A 23,308-nucleotide genomic window follows, 5' to 3' on the forward strand; every position below is an offset into this window, starting at 1 on the left:
CATTGTAATCAGAATGACGGTTCGGGACCTTTAAAGAAAACAATGGGTTGTTTGTGACCCAACTGGCTGGGTCAAAATAACCCAACTTGTGTTCTGTCCAATATTTACCTACATTTGATTATGTTGTGTGCGGGTAGCAAACAAACGTGTAATAATTAATGTTGACTCCAAAACTACCAGCCTTAGGGCAGGAATATCAAATGAAGCATAAACTCCAACTGTTTCATTGTCATAATTCAGAAACAAATGGAAAGAAAAATACCAGACATTTTCAGGAATGTTGATCGGAATTTCTCCATTTATCTGATTCGACACCACTCACATACAACGTATTTTTCCACAGAAAGTAGATTACTTTATTTGTACTTTATGATAGTTAGTAGAAATGCAGGGATAATAGCTAGTAGGAGAATAAGCTAGTACACTATACAAGCACCATGTCCTGAGAAGAAGAGCATGTCCTTTTTTTCCCCTTTTTTTTTTTGCATTCGCATGGCAACTACACCAGTGAGGAATTGGAGTAATGAGAAGACAATAAGTGGGAACACTTCTAGATGGGCAAAAACATGTCAAAGCAACATCAGTATTAATGAGCCATAATCATATGTTTATCATCATTAGCCAAGCTTGGGATGGGGATGTGTGGGTGGCATGTTTGCTTATCATGTTGACATGTAAAACAGTTACACGCAACATGGAACCTCCATTCAATCAACGTGATCTATTTTAGAATGCTGCCTGCCATGGAGAGGGACTGTAGGACTCATTGGTCCACCAAAGACTTGGTGAACCGATTTGGTGGAACAAGGCTAACGAAGCACACATCCAAAGGTGGGAGATTCAAGTTGAAATGTCTTGTCTATTTGCGCTGTCTGTTAGTACACAAAAACGGCACACTGATAACAATGGCTCGCTATCTTAAGCAGGCCAGACTTCTCCAGCTAGCTTATGTATGGGAGTCCTTTCCACCATTCTATTACACACAGCATTTCTGTTTTGAACTAAAAGTTTCTCATCTATGTATGTTTTACGCCATCTACAAAGCAGGGACTGAACACGTGAATTTTTTTTATGATACAGTACAGTAGTTGTAGAGAACATTTTATGCTGCGATATGAGCCACACGGATTGTCAGAATGAGTGAGTATGTAACAGTACTTTCCCACTCAAAACTTTAACTAGCACTTATCAATTAACACTTTCTGTACTTTTGGACCTGATTTTAGAGACGGGTCCTTCCAATGTTTCATAATCTATTTAGTTATTTATTAAATGTATTTCTGAAATAGATAACAGTTTCTCATTCCTCAGGAAAAACAGCCCAGTGACTCCATCATTTATCGGTTAACCAGTGGCTTAATTTAGTTATTTCAAAGTGGTGCCACATCAAGAGTGTACTGTATTTCTATAATAAAACTGTTGGGAACAATGAAAAGGAGGAATTATCCTGGTACTATTTAATTGAGTTTGACCAGGTGCCCAGCTCTATGTCAGCCTAATCTCCCTGCAGTGGTGCTGTCTCGCTCTCTCCCTGGGAGACAGCGGAGGCCGATAAACTTTGCAGCTCCCTCGTACCTGCACAATGCACCCTCTGCATTATTCATGGGTAGGGTCTAGAGCATCTTCAAATGGCCTGTCATTTCCTTTTTCCTTCCATCACAATGGCCATATGCCACAGACACTAGACAGGACTGGGGGTAGGCATTCTGAGGGTGAGCCTGAATTTCCTTTACAGACGCTAACACGGAAACATATACATGTTTTAGCATGTAGGACTCTTGGGAACTCAAAACCTGCCATGGCAGATTTCAATCTTTTGCTGTTTCGCTATCTCCTCCCACGGTTGACACCTCTACACAGCAAAATCAATGGTGTACATTTAGATCTGAAAGTGTAAAATGAACACTATTTTCAGTAAACATATGAGTCCCACTGTACTGGTGTTAAAATACCACCTTTGAAAGTGTTAAATATTTAACTCTGTTGCAGTGTTCAACATTTTACTCTTAAAGTGTTCAAAGGAACAAAATTGTGGTGTTTGCGTAGCTCTACTGTAGAGTAATATGCAACAACTACAGGGTAAAACATAATACTTGGTTTAAAGTAAACCTGTCTCACTTTTCTAAGTGCTGAGACTGCTTCTCAGTGTAAGACGTTTTTTGAGTGTTTTAACACTGCTTAGTTTAAAGCCATATTCAAATATTTCCCAGAGTGCCTTTTGAGAAAAATTGTGGAGTTACCACCCGTGACTGTATATTTTTGTGATAGAGACATGGTTGTTGCATTCATCGATTTTTGGTCCTATTGACATCGCCAAGTGACATCCTAAGCAAATAAATAATCATACACAGCGCTTTGAACCAAAACCATTCCTATTATTATCATATTTTCCAGCATGCTATTGTTTCAATATCTGTTTGTGTATGAGATTGATACATTTTATGCCACACAGAGAAAATAACATAGATTTTTCTGAACTAATCCAATCAGTTATGTAGTGTCCTGACAATATTCCTACCCCAGGCAGTCATTCTGAATGCAGGTTGCAGGTGAATAAAAATTCCAACTGTTGGATCTGGCTGAATTTCAATAGAAATTACACATCACTTTACAAGCTGGCGTAATGTGACTTGTAGGTAGTGTTGCAGAATTTGGGTAATTTTCCCAGATTTTACAGGAAGCTTGGTTGGAGCTTTCCTGGAAACAGAAACAGGAAATTTGACATCCTTCATCTAAGATTTGGGGAAAATCTGGGAATTTGACAACCCTACTTCCAGGCCTGTTGCCTGAGGTATGAACTGGGGTATAATTATGCAGTTTTAACTAAAGGTACAGAGGATGGCATTACACTAAGAGTTTGTACTCCTTTTAGGAACAAATCTATACCTTTTCATCTGAGTGTGTAATACAATAGCCTAAAACATCTGGAGTGCAAGTTACATTATGCTGGCTTGCAAGGTGAAGTTTAATTCCTTTCTGAACCCAGCCAGTGTATCCAACTTTCAGATTTTTTTATGGACCGCACATATATTCAGAATGACTGCCATGGGTAGAAGACTAAGCTGTGTGACTACATAAAGTATTTTCTTATTCTTTGGGTATGACGATGTGCGCTGAGAGTCAGAAAGCAAGTTCAGGGAGTGAGTGTTTTAATAAAAGAAAACGGAATACAAAACAAGAACCTCGAACACCGCACACACATGAAACAGCAACAATGACGCCTGGGAAAGGAAGCACAGGGAGTGACATATATATGGCAGGTAATCAAGGAAGTAATGGAGTCCAGGTGAGTCTGACAATGAGCAGGTGCGCGTAACAATAGTGACAGGTGTGCGCCATAACGAGCAGCCTGGTGACCTAGAGGCCGGAGAGGGAGCACACATGACAGTAGCCCCTCCCTGACCTGCAGCTCCAGCCACATGACACCGACCAAAATGACGATCCCGGGAAACAGCAGCTGACGGTCACCTCTGCAGAGGCGCAGGAAACCCGTCAATCCGGCTGAGACGCAGGAGCATGACAACCTAGAGCGCCGAAGAGAAAGTATAACTGACGGTACCCCCTCCCCGCCGTGTTCTGCTCCAGTCGCAGGACGCCAACCCAAGGAACGATCCTGTGGATCAGGAGCGGACCGGTCACCCCAGCTGATGCGCGGGAAACTGACAGACCGGCTGAGGCAGGGGAGCCTGGCGATCCGGTTGAGGCATGTGATTCTGACGTGGAAGCAGGGGAGCCTGGTGAGCCGGCAAAGGCATGAAAGCCAAAGGCATGAAAGCCTACCAGCTGAGGCAGGGGAGCCTGTCGATCCGGCTGAGGCATGAGAGCCTATAGTGGCTCCCGGACCCAGCTTCATTCCCACCTAGCCAAAAAAACACACTCCCGGATGCATCCCTTAGATGAGGGTTCATTCTATAACGATGTGCGCTGAGAGTCAGGAAGCAAGTGAGTGTTCTAATAAAATATACAGAACATAATACAAAACAAGAACCTTAATAACGCATAGACAAGAAACAGAAACAATGACGCCTAGGGAAGGAACCAAAGGGAGTGACATATATAGGGCAACTAATCAAGGAAGTGATGGAGTCCAGGTGAGTCTGATGACGCACAGGTGTGCGTAATGATGTGCGTAATGATGGTGACAGGTGTAAACCATAACGAGCAGCCTGGTGACCTAGAGGCCGAAGGAAACTTGACATTGGGATGGTGTTAGCGTATTGGAATCCATCTTTTAGGTGCCTACACTGCATCCTACTGTACTGTACTGTGAGGCCAGTCAAGGCTTATAAATTCCCGGTAATTACAAAATTGGGAAAAGGGGAAATTACCCTGCCAGCTATTAACCATCACTAAACAACCCACCACCCCATTTCACTATTTCACCTGATCTGATCATACTCCAGTCCAACGGTCTGGGAGGATGGAACACTACCACTCATCACACCCTGCAACTCTTCTTCAGTAAAATCTCACACTCCCAAGTACTTCCCCGCAGCTGCCACCACAACCTATATTTTCTGCAGTACAGTTGACAACCTTGGCTATGAATGCTAAGTAACACACCTTAGAGGAATAACAAAAATAAATGGAGGAACTTATTCAAGAATGATCCATTGTAATATACACTGCTCAAAAAATAAAGGGAACACTTAAACAACACAATGTAATTCCAAGTCAATCACACTTCTGTGAAATCAAACTGTCCACTTAGGAAGCAACACTGATTGACAATAAATGTCACATGCTGTTGTGCAAATGGAACAGGTGGAAATTATAGGCAATTAGAAAGACATCCCCAATAAAGGAGTGGTTCTGCAGGTGGGGACCACAGTCCACAACCCACACAAGTGGCTCAGGTAGTGCAGATCATCCAGGATGGCACATCAATGCGAGCTGTGGCAAGAAGGTTTGCTGTGTCTGTCAGCGTAGTGTCCAGAGCATGGAGGCACTACCAGGAGACAGGCCAGTACATCAGGAGACATGGAGGAGGCCGTAGGAGGGCAACAACCCAGCAGCAGGATCGCTACCTCCGCCTTTGTGCAAGGAGGAGCACTGCCAGAGCCCTGCAAAATGACCTCCAGCAGGCCACAAATGTGCATGTGTCTGCTCAAAGGGTCAGAAACAGACTCCATGAGGGTGGTATGAGGGCCCGATGTCCACAGGTGGGGGTTGTGCTTACAGCCCAACACCGTTCAGGACGTTTGGCATTTGCCAGAGAACACCAAGATTGGCAAATTCGCCACTGGCGCCCTGTGCTCTTCACAGATGAAAGCAGGTTCACACTGAGCACATGTGACAGACGTGACAGAGTCTGGAGACGCCGTGGAGAATGTTCTGCTGCCTGCAACATCATCCAGCATGACCGGTTTGGCGGTGGGTCAGTCATGGTGTGGGGTGGCATTTCTTTGGGGAGCGGCACAGCCCTCCATGTGCTCACCAGAGGTAGCCTGATTGTACCGAGATGAGATCCCCAGACCCCTTGTGAGACCATATCATGGTGCGGTTGGCCCTGGGTTCCTCCTAATGCAAGACAATGCTAGACCTCATATGGCTAGAGTGTGTCAGCAGTTCCTGCAAGAGGAAGGCATTGATGCTATGGACTGGCCCGCCCGTTCCCCAGACCTCAATCCAATTGAGCACATCTGGGATATCATGTCTCGCTCCATCCACCAATGCCACGTTGCACCACAGACTGTCCAGGAGTTGGCAGATGCTTTAGTCCAGGTCTGGGAGGAGATCCCTCAGGAGACCATCCGCCACCTCATCAGGAGCATGCCCCGGCGTTGTAGGGAGGTCATACAGGCACGTGGAGGCCACACACACTACTGAGCCTCATTTTGACTTGTTTTAAGGACATTACATCAAAGTTGGATCAGCCTGTAGTGTGGTTTTCCACTTTAATTCTGAGTGTGACTCCAAATCCAGACCTCCATGTGTTGATAAATTTGATTTCCATTGATCATTTTTGTGTGATTGTTGTCAGCACATTCAACTATGTAAAGAAAAAAGTATTTAATAAGAATATTTCATTCATTCAGATCTAGGATGTGTTATTTTAGTGTTTCCTTTATTTTCTTGAGCAGTGAATTATACAAATAAAATTGAACTGGATGGAAAATGGGGAAAAATGCATGACATTATTTTCAATCTTCAGCTTAGAAATGTTCCCAACATTTTTTTTACTGAAACTTGTTACAAATGACGGAGTCACTCATGATTCACCAAACTGTATTTTGAAAGAGGAAGATAAGTACTTTAAGAATATTTTTTTGTTTCAGTCTCCTCCATCTCCACTAGCCGAAGTTAATTGTATAGATTTCTTTCCTATTAGTTTTTCTCAATTGCTAAAACACAATTTCTGAAACCTTGCTCCATTTCCTGAAAACATTAAACACAAAACCTCATCTTCAAGCACTATTTATATAACCTCTGACTCCTCTCAAAATGAAACATTCTCCTCATAACAGTTTTACCTGTGTTCAAAATCAAACACTGCTCTCAAATCATGAACAAGGTGATCAAAATGATACACACTCTCAAGCAGTCACTAAACAATACACCGAAAAATTGAAAACACATTATTCAAAACATGCAATTCTCAGGGAGAAGTACATTTTGTATCTAAAAAATGGTATTTTCATTGTCTTTTGATGAACAAAAACATGTTCCATCATAGTAGCTCAAAATTGATCAGAAATTACTACTCTGCTTTGCTCTTTGCAATTTAGTTTTTTGTTCTTCCTCCTCCTTGTACCCCTATTTTTACAGTACTGTACCCTGCATCTCACAAACTTGTCCTTTGTCTCTGTGATACTGTAATTCTTGTTCTTTGTTGATATGAACCTGCAACCAGTCAACATCTATTGAGCAGTCAGTACTGTTAATAAATGGAAAGCTCAATGTTCAGGGCCATACAATTTGTCCATTGTACAGTATACAGCCTACAATGCACTGTACTACAGTATCCATTCTCAGACTTTCTCCTTCCCACCTTCAACAACCTGCTTGCTCTCTGAACTGGCTTATATTGGTTGTGTCACATCATTTGAAACAGGTTAAATCAATTTTGAGTGGTTGTGTTCAATCAATGACATGTGTTCTCTAGTTGTATTTGATTGTTGCCACTTGTGTTTTCCAGTATGGATGACATGTGCATTAGAGTGCAGAATGTGTTTTGGGAATGAGAATGTGTTTAGAGTTTTGCTGAAAAGTCTAAGTGAGATCTGCAAATTGTATTTTACCATGTGAAATGGTTTAAGGTATTGACAACAGACTGCATAATTAGCTAAATGAGTCCAGGCAACTGAGAACTTTGTTCAGCCAATGGGTGTTTGTGTTTTAGCAATTGAGAAAAACTGTAACAGTACTGACTGCTCAATAGATTTTGACTGGTTGCAGGTGAACAATAGTATGCAAGTATAAACACCATGGGACCACACAGCCCTCATACCACTCAGGAAGGAGACGTGTTCTATCTCCTAGAGATGAACGTACTTTGGTGCGAGATGTGCAAATCAATCCCAGAACAACAGCAAAGGACCTTGTGAACATGCTGAAGGAAACAGGTACAAAAGTCCACAGTAAAACGAGTCCTATATTGACATAACCTGAAAGGCCGCTCAGCAACGAAGAAGCCACTGCTCCAAAACCACCATAAAAAAGCCAGACTATGGTTTGCAACTGCACATGGGGTCAAAGATCGTACTTTTTCGAGAAATGTCCTCTGGTCTGATGAAACAAAAATAGAACTGTTTGGCCATAATGACCATCGTTATGTTTGGAGGAAAAAGGGGGAGGCTTGCAAGTCGAAGAACACCATCCCAACCGTGAAGCACGGGGGTGGCAGCATCATGTTGTGGGGGTGCTTTGCTGCAGGAGGGACTGGTGCACTTCACAAAATAGATGGCATCATGAGGTAGGAAATTATGTCGATATATTGAAGCAACATCTCAAGACATCAGTCAGGAATTTGAAGCTTGGTCGCAAATGGTTCTTCCAATGGACAATGACCCCAAGCAAAGTTGTGGCAAAATGGCTTAAGGACAACAAAGTCAAGGTATTGGAGTGGCCATCACAAAGCCCTGACCTCAATCCTATAGAACATTTGTGGGCAGAACTGAAAAAGTGTGTGCGAGCAAGGAGGCCTAGAAACCTGACTCAATTACACAAGCTGTCAGGAGGAATGGGACAAAATTCACCCAACTCATTGTGGGAAGCTTGTGGAAGGCTACCCAAAATGTTTGACCCAAGTTAAACCATTTAAAGGCAATGCTACCAAATACTATTGAGTGTATGTAAACTTCTGACCCACTGGGAATGTGATGAAATAAATAAAAGCTGAAATAAATCGATCTCTTTACTATTATTCTGACATTTCACATTCTTCAAATAAAGTGGTGATCCTAACAGGGAATTTTTACTAGGATTAATTGTCAGGAATTGTGAAAAACTGACTTAAAATGTATTTGGCTGAGGTGTATGTAAACTTCCGACTTCAACTGTATGTATGTGTATACATACATACATACATATATACGTATATATGTGTGTGTGTGTGTGTGTGTGTGTGTGTGTGTGTGTGTGTGTGTGTGTGTGTGTGTGTGTGTGTGTGTGTGTGTGTGTGTGTGTGTGTGTGTAAATAGATATATTTACCCCAAAAATACATGGGGGATTGGAAATGATGCAGACAATTACATTGATGGAAGCCACAATCTATCTGCAATATTAAAGTTGACCCCCCCCCCAAAAGAATCTATAAATCAACAAATAAACAACATAAACCCACCTGACTGAAGCACATATTTTTCCCATCCATCTCCATTGGTCTCTGCCTACTCACAGGTTCCCTCACCCTGTACCCATCTTCCACTTCCAATCGCTACACTGCTTCAGCATACAACGCTTTCTGTACTAATCTGACCCTGGTAACCTCAACCTGCATTTCTCTCACTGGATCCCTCCAATCTCCAGCCCAATGGGCACCCCCACACAAAACACAGAACATTTACCATTGATCCTGCACACTTCTAGGAATCTCCCGCCTACACACTACTGCAATATGACCATAAGCTTGGCACCTTAAACACCATAGTATTTTTACCTAAAGCATCTAAACTGGAACAACCATTTCAGTAATGTGTGCAAGTCCAAGTAACATATTGGATTAGTTTAGTGCATGCTGGGAAATATGATAATTATGGGTGTGGTTTTGGTTCAAAGTGATATGTATGAGTTTCAGGCCCCTGTATTAGGGTAAAACTAGAGCCTCAAATAAGGCCTTATGAAATACGGATATTATTGTGTTAAACCTCTCAGTGTTCATTTGTTTGTTTTTTAAAGTGGAGAATTTGCTGTGTACATCTTAATTTATAACAATTAATCCAAGGACAGGTACTGAATACGGTGTGTTAAAAAAAAATCAATGCCGACCTAAGACCATTAGAGCATGAAAACATCAAGATTTCAATGTAGAATAGGTCTTAAATGTACAACATCAGATGTTATATAAAATGAAAATACAGTGCAGTGAATGAGAAGTTTCATTAGTTAACCCTTGAGGTAAAGTACACTCATATGATGTTTTGTGCTGCTTCCCACTGGGCACACTCTGGTTGAATAAACATTGTTTCCACTTCATTTCAATGAAATTACATTGAACCAACGTGGAATAGACATTGAATTGTCTGTGCCCATTGGGTATTTTCATTTGCAGCTCTTTGACATCTTGTCAGCTACCTTTGAGACTTACCTTCCAGGATGGCGTCCCTCGCGTTATTTTGTATTTACTAAGTTTATTTGCATGACGAACCCCCAAAAGGTATTTCCCTTAGAGGTAATTGGGATTGCTGTCATTGTGCCTCCCTAATGTCTCAAAGTCAACATTAACATATCATTAGCTCTTTCTGGGACCGTTCACTCAGAAAATTACTGGCCTCCAAAGACCTTCAGCTGCATCAACATGAACATAGCGTTGAGATGATGACGTCAGCTTTTTGGATAGTAGCCTAACTCTTTGAGCTTATTTAGAATCCCTACAATGGGTAGATTGACTTTTAAATGCACTGTAACAAGGAATTTTCACAAAATATTATTTTATATTATATTACTAATAGGACACCACAAAATAATAAGGGTTCTTTGGGAAGGGTGATGGTTCTACAAGGAATTAAACTGACCCAAATAACCCTTTGAGACTTTCAATGGTTCTTTGAGGTTTAAAAAAGCGTTCTTTCCTCTTTTAGTGATAATTAAAATGTAGGGGATGTGGCTCATTAGAATATTTTGGGGCATGGTTTGTTCACAGCAATTTTTGTTCAGAGTGAGAATGTCATTCCAGTTTATCTAATCTGTTGTGTTATGTTTAACATGTTATACAGTGCATCTGGAATGTATTCAGACACCTTCACCTTTTCCATATTTTGTTACGTTACAGCCTTGTTTTAAAATGGATATAATTACGTTTTCCCCTTCATCAATCTACACACAATACCCCATAATGACAAAGCGAAAACAGGTTTTTAGAACATTTTGCAAATCTATAAAAAATAATTGAAACAGAAACACATTATTTACATAAGTATTCAACCCTTTGCTATGAGACTCGAAATTGAGCTCAAGTGCATCCTGTTTCCATTGATCATCCTTGAGATGTTTCTACAACTTGATTTTTAGCAAAAACAAAGCCATGAGGTCGAAGGAACTGTCAGTGAGCGCCGAGACAGGACTGTGTCGAGGCACAGATCTGGGGAAGGGTACCAAAACATTTCTGCAGCATTGAAGGTCCCCAAGAACACAGTGGCCTCCCTCATTCTTAAATGTAAGAAGATTAGAAGCACCAAGACTCATCCTAGAGCTGGACGCCCGGCCAAACTGAGCAAAATGGGGGAGAAGGCCCTTAGTCAGGGAGGCGACCAAGAACCCGATGGTCACTCTGACAGAGCTCCGAAGTTCCTCTGTGGAGATGGGAGAACCTTCCAGAAGGACAACTATCTCTGCAGCACTCCACCAATCATGCCTTTATGGTAGAGTGGCCAGATGGGAGCCACTCCTCAGTAAAATGCACATGACAGCCCCCTTAGAGTTTGCCAAAAGGCACCTAAAGGACTCTTAGACACAAAATCACAAAATCTCTAGTGGGGCCTGTAACTTAACAAAATGTGAAAAAAAACGTTAAAAAATGTGGAAAACATGGAAAAATTTGCAAAAAGTGAAGGGGTCTGAATACTTTCCGAATGCGAAAGACTAATGTATATCCTTGTGCCTCTTGAGAATGTTGACTAAGTCAATAGTTCTCAATTCTCTCTTAAGGGACCCACAGCCGTTCCAGAACTAGCACACCTGATTCAACTTGTTAATTAACACCATAATAAAACCTATGGATTTCTTGCAATATCATTTGGCTATAAAACCAGAACAAAAAACCTCTGGTTCTACAAAGAACCTTTGAGATTGGTTCTATGAAGAACATTTCTCATTTTCCAAAAAGGTGATGTATATAGCCCTAAAAAGGGTTGTTACCATAGCACATCCCTTTTTTGGTGCAGTATAGAACCGGTTTTTAATGGTTCTATACAGAACCTTGGGAAAGAGTTATTTATAGCACCATACAGGTTCCACTTAGAACCAGATGGGCATGGTTCTTTATAGAATCTTCAAGAAAAGGTTTGATATAGCACCAAAAACGGTTCTGCTGTTGTTACAAGCCAGATAACCCTTATTTGGCACTATATAGAACCCTTTGTTTTTAGTGTGTATACGTTATCTTTACTTACATAGATCAAAAGTTAATGTCTTATCTGCTTTATGTAAACATCTTCCAACAAAATGAAATAAAAACAACTCCACTTGCTGTGTATGTGCATAAAGTGGTAATAACATATTAATAGTATGTTTGAACTAAGACAGGATGCAGGGATTGCACTGTTGAATTGTTGTTGTTGTTTCCTGTCATTCCCTGAATACAGCTCATAATAAGACATTGTGACTCTTGTTTAAAGGCCACTGTATGCCTGCCAGATGGAGGAATACAAGATACTTTCAAATTACATTCTGGACCATATAAAAGAAAAACATGATGTACAAGTAAATACATTTTGTGCTTTGTTCAAGCAATAGATTGATCCATTTTGTCTGAATATGCTGTGCAGATGAGAGACAAAACGTAATACTTAGAACTTTTCAATCATTAAAATGGTTTGATAAATGTTGATTCATGCCCCATGCTACGGTGACATTGCTGGCCTACTTACAGTACATGTTAACTCGCCGTTGAAAAAACCTTGACATAACTATACTTTTAATAAAACGATGAAAAGCTACTATGGACTAAGGTACTATGCTTTATTCAGGAGTAAAAAAGGGCCCCTTAGATATATATCCCAGTGAGAGATACAGTGTGGATAGTATGCCTGATCTCTCTGCAGCTGCATTTGAAAGTCGACGGACTAGGAAACGTATCTATTTCCCCACATCCTGCAGGACATGGATCTGCATTTCCTCTGCACTTTGATAAAGCAACAGCCAGCCAAGCTGTCAGCCTCCATTAGCAGCCTCTCCACCCTGCACTGACAGCTGCTGTGTGTATGCGTGCGTGTTCGTGTGTGTGTGTATGTGTGCGCGCGTGCATCTCTGTGTGTGTGTGTGTGTGTGTGTGTGTGTGTGTGTGTGTGTGTGTGTGTGTGTGTGTGTGTGTGTGTGTGTGTGTGTGTGTGTGTGTGTGTGTGTGTGTGTGTGTGTGTGTGTGTGTGTGTGCGTGTGTGTGTGTGTGTGTGCGTACGAGAGCAGCTTGATTTTGAATACTTTTTGGACAGTCTGGGTACAGGGCCACATTTTGACAACCATAAAATTCTTTAAAAGCAGACATTCCTTAAATACCCATCACATTTTCACTCACTTCAATCTAAACTCAAACTGAACTTACCATTTCATTTACATTAGAGTGGTAATTGGTGTTGTCAATGTCCCAGCTTCAACGTAGCTAATGTAGCCACTTAAAAACATCTATCTTCCTCTCTGTATGGCCAGAACACACTCACATACATGACAATAAATCATTTTGACCAAAATAAATCATTGCTACAAGAATCTAGACAACAGCATGTTGTATATTTAGACTATGTGAGATACAGCTTCTGCAGAAAATGTTTACCTTTTTGACTGCAGGGTTCCAGTGCAAACACAGCCAAGCATTGGTGTGTGAAGAATGCATAATGACACCCGAGTCCTGTCACACTTTGTACAGCATAATGATTCAAACGTCTTGAAGGGCAGGACAAGAAATCCTCACAGTTTATTTTCACATTTTCAGTCCCTGTCGAAGTGTATACAGAGGATGGTTAAACCGCGATAAATTGGGCAGAAATTTGGCAATGAGTTTTGACGCGCTTGTAATGTGGCTTAAATTGTATGCCCTTTAAGGCAAGGGGGACGAACCTCCTCAATGTCAGTGCGCTCCCCCACATGTTGAGTGCTTAGTTTGCAATGCAGTACAAGATCCCCCGATCTGCTTAGTATGCATCCACTTGAGTTTCCTAAAGGTTACCAAACCTAATTAGACATTTATGCAGGATCTTCAAAGGTCCCTCCGTTGATAATGATGTGCTAATTCCGAGGACTGCATCGACGCCTTGTTTCTGCTTGCAGGAGTATCCCCCCTCACAATATGTGCATACACAAAGGGGATCGAGACGGCAGCGGAAATATTAGGCACATGGATTAGATCAGATTGGTCGTCGGGTCTAAAAAAAAACTGATTTTAGGTACTCTTTTGTATATGACCCATAAATGCTACACAGATCCATGGGTCCTGTTGTTGGGAATGGAAAATTAGATCATGATAACCCTTCATAATCACTTCATCTTGCTTGCTTTGGAAGTAGATTCATGGAGACTGAAATATGCGGAAAACACACTCACATCTCAAACACATCTCAAACACACTCACACCTCAGAGGCTGATGTTCGGATGCTGCCTTGTAGGCTACTGCATATGTAAAACTCCTTGCAGACAGCCTATAAGGTCTATAATCATGACTTATAAGCATCTGAGGCTGCTATTGAATCTGATCAGCATGCCAGGAATAGAGCACACCCAGTCTTTATCATAAACGTTATGCACTGACTGCTAATATGCCTGCAATGAGCTTTACCTATGAAACAGCATACATGGCAGAATCCGGATTTATCAGCCTCTGAGGCTGCTATTGAATCTGATCAGCCTGTCAGGAATGGAGCTCACCCACTATGTAAATGTAAATATTATCCATAAAACATGGTGTCCCTAACAATTATACACATATTAGTTACGCAAGCTAACAACCAGCATAGATAACAAGATAACTAGCTAGCTAGCTTGATCGCTCACAAGACTAGCCAGGTTAGCTGCGTTGTTGCTTGCATGTAACTGGCTGTGGTCTTGGGGGTGGCACACAGCCTGTGAGACAGGCTTCCTATCAGGCATTGTTCATGCCTTAAATGCCCCACGAGGGCTTAGATGCCTAAAGAGCTCTTAGCCCACAGTAAAGGACATTTACCTTGCAAACACAAACGAAAGCATGATATCAGCGAGAAACGTGCCATCCCTTATTTGTCCACTCCTATTTATAGAGTTTATCTTGTGGTCTTGACAAAACAACTTTCGTTATGTTGTGACCATAAGATAAATAAGATGTGATCTCAACATAATGAGGGGAAAAAATGTATTCATAATGTCCTCTCTGGAATTCCGTACTCATGCTAAATGGAATTGGCAAATTAATCTGCAAGTACAGAGGCATCTTTGCATCAAGCCTGAACAGTGCCTCAGGTAACTGTAAATGACAAAACATCCTAAATAAAATTACATTTCCATGTATTAATCAATTATGAATGGCAGCTAATTAGTGTTATGCCAGAATAATTTTCTCCCTCAATGTCAAAGCTGGAATTGTAGCAGTTTATAATTTACAACACGTTATGACAAAATCCCTTACCCCACTTTATAAAGAATTTGGTGTATTTTAGTACTGGGAGTGGGACGCAACTGATCGAATGTGATCTAGTTTGTAAATAAAGACACTGGATAAACATTGCAATTTCAGGTTTGATGGAATTCCCGTGCGTAATGTGTCACCTGCGTGTGTGTGTGTGTGTGTGTGTGTGTGTGTGTGTGTGTGTGTGTGTGTGTGTGTGTGTGTGTGTGTGTGTGTGTGTGTGTGTGTGTGTGTGTGTGTGTGTGTGTGTGTGTGTGTGTGTGATAATAATAAGGCAAATTATAAGTGGAAATTAAGAGGGGGTCAAATTTGTGAGAGTAATTTCTCATTTCTCTGCTTCACTGCACGTCAGTGGAAAGCCCTGCATTTTGAGTGATGGCCAAAACAAGAAAAAGTGAACAGCACACCCTGTGGTGAGGAAGAGAGAGAGAGGGAGAGACAGAAGGAGACAGAAGGAGACAGAGAGAGAGAGAGAGAGAGAGAGTGTGAAAGATAGAGATGGAGAAAGAAGGGAGAAAATGGGAAAGAGGAGAGAGAGAGAGAGAGAGAGAATATCCAACATCAACACCTTTTATGGGCATGTCATAGACCCCTCAAATTCAGATCTGGACCTTTAAACCAGTTCCACTGCTTTTCTTAAAATTATTCAATTTAATAAGGGACTGATTTAGACCTAGGAAACCAGGTGGGTGAAGAAACCAAGTGGGTGAGGGAACCAGGTGGGTGCAATAAAGTATGTTGAGATCACGATGTATTAATTTCATTATCACTACATAACAATAGTTGTTTTGTTGAGATGACGAGATAATCAAAGTACCATGCATCATCCATTCATTTGTTCAGATGCACAATAACCACTTCCTCAAGGAGCCCTGTGGCTGCGTTGATCGCAATACGGGGCATTAAAGCCATGAATGATGCCTGACAGGCAGTTCTGTCTCCCAGGCTGCGTGTCGCTCCCAAGACTACAGCCAATCACATGCAAGGAACAACACAGCTAATTTGGCTAGTCTTCTGAGCTAGCTAGCTAGCTTGACACCATGTTTTGTGGATACTATTTATATTCTCAGTGGGTGAGCTCAATTCCTGACAGGCTGATCAGATTACATTTGAGCCTCAGAAGCTGATAAATCAGGATTCTGCCTTGTATGTCATGCCTGCTCCCACTCCCCCTCGAGCACCAGGCTGCCCATCATTATGCACACTTGTCACCATCGTTACGTGCACCTGCGCTTCTTTGGACTCACCTGGACTCCCGTGTCAGCATTATTGTTGTTATGTTTCCCCTGTTCAGACGCTGTCCTTCTTTGTTTCATGTCAGTTATTTATTAAATGTTCACTCCCTGTACTTGCTGTACTCCCTGTACCCAGCATCTGTCCTTATATTGTAGGCTATTTCATAGGTAAGGATCCTTGCAGGCAGATTAGCTGTAAAAGTGCTTTAAAGGCATATGCATATCTGATCCAGGGGATGAGCTCTATTCCTGGCAGGCTGATCAGATTCCATTGCAGTCTCAGAGGCTGATGTCAGGATGCTGCCTTGTAGGCTATTTCATATGCAAGGCTCCTTGCAGACAGCCTATAAGGCAGCATTATGACTTTTGAATCTGATCAGCCTACCAGGAATAGAGCACACCCAGTCTTGATCACATACATAATGCACTGACTGTTAATATGCCGTCAATGGGCTTTACATATGAAACAGCCTACATAGCAGAATCCTGATTTCTCAGCCTCTGAATGGCTGCTAATGAATCTGATCATGTTCTGAGGCTGAAATTGAATCTGATCAGCCTGTCAGGAATGGAGCTCACCCACTCTGTACATTTAAATAATATCCATAAAACATGACGCGTCCCTTACAATTACACACATATTAGTTATGTGTATAATTGTAAGAGACACTTCATGTTTTATCAGGTAGAACAGAAATCCAGTGGTAGTTCAGGCCTCGTAGGGTAAGATTTGAATACCCCAGGCAGAGACCATGCCCAGAAAGTGGGAAGAAATACCAAGGAAAGTAGCAGTTTTGTAAGGACCTTTCAGGGGTGAATTTAATGAGAAAGTATCAATCCTTTAGCTGAGAGAGAAGGCCCTGACAGCAACACAAAGTAATCTCTACTTTATTAAAAAGACTATTCACATTTGACTCTGTAGAGCCTGTAGTTTTCCATAATAGTATTCTCATAAGAACCAAAGGTAAGAACAATATTAAATTAGAACAAGGAGCTGTGGTATGAATGATGATTGGACTACATGAAATTCCCATCTTCAAGGGCTACTCTCAAGAGAAAATTGTATTTCAAGGACTTCATCTCTGATCATGGTTGAGAAAAAGCTTGTGTGGACAACTTTCACTGCTTCAAATGCAGCTCGAAGGATCATGACAAATAGAGGGCAAGCCAAGAGAAGTAGGTGCCTTTGGCAATTCAACTTTTCACCAGCACCAATAGCTACCAGCTAGTACATGCATCATGTTTAAGTAATCTCTGCAAAGCCAATGTTCTCTTGCAAGACATTTCTAAATGGTCAAATATTGCACTCAGAGACCTACAGTACCAGTCAAAAGTTTGGACACACCTAAGGGTTTTTCTTTATTTTTACTCTTTTCTATGTTGTAGAATAATAGTGAAGACATCAAAACTATGGAATAACACATATGGAATTATGTAGTAACCAAAAAAGTGTTAAACAAATCAAAACATACTTTATATTTGAGATTCTTCAAAGTAGCCACCCTTTGCCTTGATGACAGCCAACCAGCTTCATGAGGTAGTCACCTGGAATGCATTTCAATTAACAGGTGTGCAGTGTTAAAAGTTCATTTGTGGAATTTCTTTCCTTCTTAACATCTCTAGGATATGTGGGACGCTAGCGTCCCATCTGGCCAACATCCAGTGAGGTTGCAGAGCACCAAATTCAATTACTGAAATGCTCATTATAAAAATTATAAAACATATTTTACATAGGTTTAAAGATTAACTTCTTGTTAAACCAACCACAGTGTCATATTTATAAAATGCTTTTCGGCGAAAGCATACCTAGCCCAGAACATACCTAGCCCGGAACATAGCCCAGTTGACAAATTATTACAAACAGTAACCGGCCAAGCAGAAGCGTTACAAAACTCAGAAATAGAGATAAAATTAATCCTTTACCTTTGATGATCTTCATATGGTGGCAATCAGAAGAGATTAATTTACTCAATAAATGTTCCTTTTGTTCGATGAAGTCTCTTTATATCCAAAAACCTCAGTTTTGTTAGCGCCTTTTCTTCAGTAATCCACAGGCTCAAACTCAGTCAAAACAATCAGACAAAAAAATCCAAATTGTATCCGTAAAGTTCATAGAAACATGTAAAACGATGTTTATATTAAATCCTCAGGTTGTTTTTTTAGCCTAAATGATCTATAATATTTCAACCGGACAATAACGTTGTCAATATAAAAGGTAAACAAGAAATGCACATGCGCCTGAAAAAACTCTGCGTCACGTTAGGGTCCACTCGTTCAGACTGGTTTTACTCCCTCATTTATAAGAAAACAACCCTGAAACGATTTCTAAAGACTGTTTACATCTAGTGGAAGGCATAGGAACTGCAGATGGAGTCCTAAGTCAATGGATACTGTAATGGCAGGTTTTCGCCTGCTAAATCAGTTCTGTTATACTCACATACACTATTTTAACAGTTTTGGAAACTGTAGTGTTTTCTATCCACATCAACAGTTATATGCATATCATATCTTCTGGGCCCAAGTAGCAGGCCGTTTAATTTGGGCATGCTTTTCATCCAAAATTCCGAATGCTGCCCCCTACCCTAGAGAGGTTAATGCATTTGAGCCAATCAGTTGTGTTGTGACAAGGTAGGGGTGGTATACAGAAGATTGCCCTATTTGGTTAAAAAAAAGTCCATATTATGGCAAGAAGTGCTCAAATAAGCAAAGAGAAAGGACAGTGCATTATTACTTTAAGACATGAAGGTCAGTCAATCCGGAACATTTCAAGAACTTTAAAAGTTTCTTCAAATGCTCTCTCAAAACCCATCAAGCGCTATGATGAAACTGGCTCTCATGAGGACCGCCACAGGAGAGAAAGACCAGAGTTGCCTCTGCTGCAGAGGATAAGTTTGTTAGAGTTATCAGCCTCAGAAATCAGTAGTTAACTGCACCTCAGATTGCAGCCCAAATAAATGCTTAACCAGCATAGCTACCACAGCATTCTGAAATGATACACCATCCCATCTGGTTTGCGCTTAGTGAGATTATCATTTGTTTTTCAACAGGACAATGATCCAACACACCTTCAGGCTGTGTAAGGGCTATTTGACTAAGGAGAGTGATGGAGTGCTGCATCAGATGACCTGGCCTCCACAATCACCCGATCTCAACCCAATTGAGATGGTTTGGGATGAGTTGGACTGCAGAGTGAAGGAAAAGAAGCCAACAAGTGTTGTGCTTGTGGGAAGTCCTTCAAGACTGTTGAAAAAGCATTCCTCATTAATAAGCTGGTTGTGGGAATGTGAAGAGTGTGCAAAGCTGTCATAAAGGCAATGGGTGGCTACTTTAACAGTTTGTTGGTTACTACATGATTCCATATGTGTTGTTTCAAATTTTTGATGTCTTCACTTGTATTCTACAATGTAGAAAATAGTACAAATAAAGAAAAGCCCTTGAATGAGTAGGTGTGTCCAAACTTTTGACTGGTACTGTAAGTCAGTGGTACCAAATGTGTTGCAGAATACAGTTATGAGCCTAAAAAGGGATACAGACATCTGCTTTCAATTATGGATTATTCAGCCAATTTTATGGAAATTGACGATTACAAACAAACCAGTTTTTAAACAATAAACAGATAATAATTCCACGTCACGCCACTGTTTTTTATGTTTTATGGACAGTAAAAAAAACAATAAAAAATCAAGGGAGAAAACCAATGTGGACGTTGTGAATGCTTTCACCATTAAGAACCCCCTCCAAGGTATTGAATCCTGATAAGCCTAAAAATAGTAACGTTTGCATGATGTTGTACTACTGCATTTTCTGTCAGATATTACCCCATCTCACATCGTGCTGGGATCAAAGGAGCGGTACTGTACAAGATTGTCTGAGGAACACATAGGAACACATTGCTCTGGGTGTCAGTTTAACAAAGTGTTTGCCAAGTCTAGTTACATTTTGATTTTGGGGATAAATATTTTAATGCTTCATGCCATTGACATTTAGCTTCAGACCTTTTTAAGTCTCTGATCAGTCAGATTCAGATTCAATTTAACGGTCAACTGGTATCTTCTGATACCACAAGCAGAAGTAGAATTTTTTCCTACAATTATGTATCATTATTCAATGCAGACATTTTCATATTCAATCCATATGGCAGACACTGCATTGTGTAAAATGTTCATTAAAATCAATCAAATCCAAAAGTATTCCCCATTCAGACACATTCCTTCTCACCCTGGTTCCTTTTATAAGAGGAATTCCAACCCCAAACACTGTGCTTCATGCTCTTGCATTGTTCACATTTAATATCTAATAGATGAAGTTCCACTTTTTTCATTAAGCTAAGAGCTTTTTCTATCCATCTACAATCTCATCCATATGCAGATGTCATCTCTGGTCATTACCATTCATTTCAAGTTACATTTCTGAGAACTGGGTGTCACCTTTATGGCTCGGAGTGGAATTTGAGTAATGGCGCTAATACGTTTACATCAGCTCTTCATCCAGATCTCATTACACATATGAACATACAGAAGTGGATAGAGAAGGTGATGATGAATGTAAATATCTCCCTGCTCAATCCCAAACCATGATTGAGACAATCCTACCTGAAAGTTTTCCCATTTGATGACCTTTAATAGCTTTTCTTTAAAGAGGACTGGACTGGCACTGCATTTTCTCAGTCAAACAGCTGTCTCTGGTCCTCCAATGAAAGCCATCATAATAAAACACCTTTCGACTTTGACACAGTGCTACTATGATGAGATTGGCACTTCCTTTTGAAAGAAGAGCTGAATTGATAACCTGGCTGCAGCAATGGCAGCAACAGACAGATACCATTGACATTGTGAAGCCGTTCACGTGTTCATTAAATGGACATCATGACATAAATAAAGGGAGCACTGGGTTAAATTAGCCAGGATATGCAGCATGGGTAATGACAAAAAAAAACTGGAAGGTTAAATGGCCACATGAGCGGAAAGGCATTAGAGGCTAAGGCACTTTAGAAAAATGTCCAAATATTGAATGGTAATGAGGTGTTTGACTTGAAAAGACTTGTGACACATTGTGTCACCTGCACAGTCTGCTGAATACCATTGTGAGACTCAACTTTAATTAGAATTTTCGGAGAAATTCTGAGACTCCGGAAAAAGGTGTATTTCCAGGCTACGTATGACCAGTAAGAGAGTAAAAACAGTTAATAATCAGTTTGAGACCCTCCTTTGTCCCACAACTCTTCTGAGATGACAAGATAGCACCGAAAGAGAGGGTTGCCTTGCATCTAGTCCTTAGGAAACTTTGCAGTATTTGTTTTTTTAATGTATTATTTCTTACATTGCTAGCCCAGAAGATCTTAATAAGTGTAATTACATACAGCCAGGAAGAACTATTGGATATCAGAGCAATGTCAACTTACCAGCACTACGACCAGGAATACGACTTTTGTCCGAACCACCCAGGGCATTTCAACTGATTCCAGAGCCTGACCCAAAACAACGCCGCCAGAGAAGAAGTAGACGGAGTGGTCTTCTGGTCAGACTTCGGAGGCGCACAGACCGCTTCCGAGTATATTACTTGCTAATGTCCAGTCTCTTGACTAAATGAATTTAGTGTTACTTTCCAGAGGGACATCAGGGATTGTAACTTACTCTGTTTCACGGAACCATGGCTTTCTCGGGATATGCTGTCGGAGTCAGTACAGCCACTGAGATTCGTTGTGCGTCGCTCCGACAGGAATAAACATCTCTCCGGGAAGAAGAAGGGTGGGGATGTATGTTACGTGATTAACGACTCATGGTGTAATTGTAACCACATACAGCAAATCAAGTCCTACAATTCCTCCCAATCATCTCACAAGGGAATTCTCCTTGGTTATTGTCACATCAGTGTATATCCCACCTCAAGCTGAAACCACGATGGCCCTCAAGGAACTTCACTGGACTTTATGCAAACTGGAAACCATATATCCTGAGGCTGCATTTATTGTAGCTGAGGATTTAAAAAAAGGACATTTGAGAACAAGGCTACCTAAATTCTATCAGCATATTGACTGTAGCACTCGCGCTGGTAAAACACTGGATCACAGCTACTCTACCTTCTGCGATGCATACAAGGCCCTCCCACGCCCTCCTTTCGGCAAATCTGACCAAGACTCCATTTTGCTCCTCCCTTCCTATAGGCAGAAACTCAAATAGCACGTACCCATGCTAAGGACTGTTCAACGCTGGTCTGACCAATCGGAATCCAAGCTCCACAATTGTTTTGATCACGCGGACAGGGAAATGTTCCTGGGCAGCCTTAGATAATAATATTGACGTATACGCTGATTACTTGAGTGAGTTTATAAGGAAGTGCATAGTGCATGTCCCCACATGCTTCAAGATGGCCACCATTGTTCCTGTACCCAAGAAGGCAAAGGTAACTGAACTCATTTTCTATCGCCCCGTAGCACTCCCTTCTGTCATCGTGAAGTGCTTTGAGAGGCTAGTGAAGGATCATACCACCTCCACCTTACCTGTCACCCTAGACCCAAATCAATCTGCTTATCGCCCCAATAGGTCCACAGACAATGCAATCGCCATCACACTGCACACTGCCCAATCCCATCTGGACAAGAGGAATACCTACTGTATGTAAAAATGCTGTTCATTGACTATAGCTCAACATTCAACATCAAAGTACCCTCCAAGCTCATCATTAAGCTTGAAGCCCTGGGTCTCAACCCTGCCCTGTGCAATTGGGTCCTGGACTTCCTGATGGGCTGCCCCCGGGTGCTGAAGGTAGGAAACAACATCTCCACTTCGCCGATCCTCAACATTGGGGGTGTGTGCTCAGCCCCCTCTTGTACTCCCTGTTCACCCATGATGGTATGGCCATGCACGCTTCCAACTCAAAAATCAAGTTTGCAGATGACACAACAGTAGTAGGCTTGATTAGACACAACGACGAGACAGCCTACAGGGAGGATGTGACGGCACTCAGAGTGAGGTGTCAGGAAAACAACCTCTCATTCAACATCAACTAAACAAAGGAGATGATTGTGGAATTCAGGAAACAGCAGACGGAGCACCCCCCTATCCACATCGATGGGACAGCAGTGGAGAAGGTGGAAAGTTTTAA

The sequence above is a fragment of the Oncorhynchus nerka genome, linkage group LG6 (assembly GCF_034236695.1).
Source record: "Oncorhynchus nerka isolate Pitt River linkage group LG6, Oner_Uvic_2.0, whole genome shotgun sequence".
In the NCBI taxonomy this organism is placed as follows: Eukaryota; Metazoa; Chordata; class Actinopteri; order Salmoniformes; family Salmonidae; genus Oncorhynchus; species Oncorhynchus nerka.